The 1861-nt window shown below is 38.4% G+C and overlaps 1 long non-coding RNA gene across 1 annotated transcript in view; it reads right to left on the reverse strand.

The window, feature by feature from the left end:
* Window positions 1-1605, reverse strand: part of LOC110025397 — a 9412-nt gene extending 7807 nt beyond the window's left edge. The window contains exon 1 of the long non-coding RNA XR_002294117.1: window positions 1573-1605. This is a non-coding gene — a long non-coding RNA (uncharacterized LOC110025397). The remainder of the gene's footprint in view (window positions 1-1572) is intronic.
* Window positions 1606-1861: the final 256 nt, after the last annotated feature.

Here is a 1861-nt window from a genome sequence, read left to right on the forward strand (position 1 = left end):
CATTGCATTTATGATACAGAAAATTTAAAATTTTAGTCATTTGTTTTAAAGAAGTTCAAATTCAAATTAATTATAAAATAATTGAAATTCACTCGACTCATTTTCTCTGATTTAAGAATTCGGCTGATTAGACTCAATTCTATAAACACATGTTAGTGTTAAATATCGTCGGCCGCCCGCCGCTTGCCACCTTCCCCATCGATGATTGTTGCCACACCCACAATTGATCACAACCACCCTACTCCCACCTCCACCCTTGCAGTCGGTTGTTGCCCGCCAGTTAGCACAGTAGTTAGTCACAACCAGTCACCTACGCCAATTGTTACCGCCTGCCACCATCAGTGACCTCCGCTAGTCGATTAACAATCGTCATTTTACCACTGTGCAGTCTAAGTTTGAGCTATGGAAGCAAGCTGTGGGGAAGAATGTCGAGATTTCTCGTGCTTCTCTGGATGGCATGAGCTCATCACACCCGAATACTTCAGAGCTTGTCAGGCAAGTCACTACTATGACTGAGGAGGTTCGCCATATACGTGAAGGCTAACAGAGAATTAAGTGGAATGTAGCACGCCTGAAGAAAATTATCGAAGATCATTTGGCAAACGAACGGTGACTATTATAGTCGAGGAAAAGGATAAAGAGGAGAATGAGTAGGAGGATTAGAAGGAATTTTTATGTATTTTTAATTTCTAAAAGTATTTTAACTTATATTGGGAGTGTAGAAGTAAATTTTTAATAATTTAGATTTGTGACACTATTTAGTTTTTCGATGTTGATGTTTCTAAGAGCTTTGATCTGTGATATGACTGAATATAATGTTTTTTTGTGATATGAATTGAATGTTGTGTGTAGGTTATGGAATATAATTGATATTTAAAATTTTTTTTTATATATTAGTTATGCATCGAATTTATGTATGTTTTACATCCAAAAATCCGACACATAGCTCATCGATAATACCCGCCGCAAATTCAAAAGTATTACACAAAATTTGACGCACGTATAGTTCGACGCTAGAATGACACAAAACTCAACTCTAGTTATTTGTGTTGGAATGTTTCAATGCAATATTGACGAAATTAACATTACTAACTTCTGAATTACCATTGGAAATTATCATGCATAAATCAGATGCAAATCCGACGATAAACCTTAAATATCATCGGATTTACATTTCATTAGCGTCCAACTTGGCCAATGCAAATTTATTAGTTTGCACCCTTTTAAAGCTTTTGCATGACCAACAATGAGCCATGAGAAAAAAAGTTTTTAGCATAGCAACAAGGAGAACAAGCAGGAGAATAAATTTGCAGAAGAGAGAACCATTCCGTCAATATTTCAATGCAGTACCCCACCCTTTTAAGCAACCTTTCCCCTAATAAGGAATCAAAACTACCACTATCCCTGTACCATGCTGACAAATGATCTCCCCGCCATGAAATAAATCTATAGCCGTAGTAGTCCAGGCGAAGTAGACGCCAAAGCCATTTCTCTTGTTTCTCCCACTACTTTCACACTATAGGAAATCAGCAAATGGAGATGAAAACTAGTAAATGAGTTCGAATGACAAACCTTTTTAGATGCAATAATCTTCTTCCTTCTCTTTTGTTTTCTAAATCGCTGCAACCGAACTAATTGTTTTCTTTTAAATACCGCATGTCCCCTGCTACTTCTTTCTTTCACTTCTCCATCCACCGCTTCTCCTCTTTCCAGTACTTCTCCCCATTTCCCATCTCCGAGATCATCATCTTCTTCATCCTCCCCGTTCTCGTCTTCTTCAACCATCTTGATCTGAGGCGCCCCCGCAAAGAGCTCCACGATGGACCTCTTCTTCGGCACCTTCTGTTTCCCTCTTCCCCCA

This window comes from Phalaenopsis equestris, unplaced genomic scaffold (genome assembly GCF_001263595.1).
Source record: "Phalaenopsis equestris unplaced genomic scaffold, ASM126359v1 Scaffold000297, whole genome shotgun sequence".
Taxonomy (NCBI): Eukaryota; Viridiplantae; Streptophyta; class Magnoliopsida; order Asparagales; family Orchidaceae; genus Phalaenopsis; species Phalaenopsis equestris.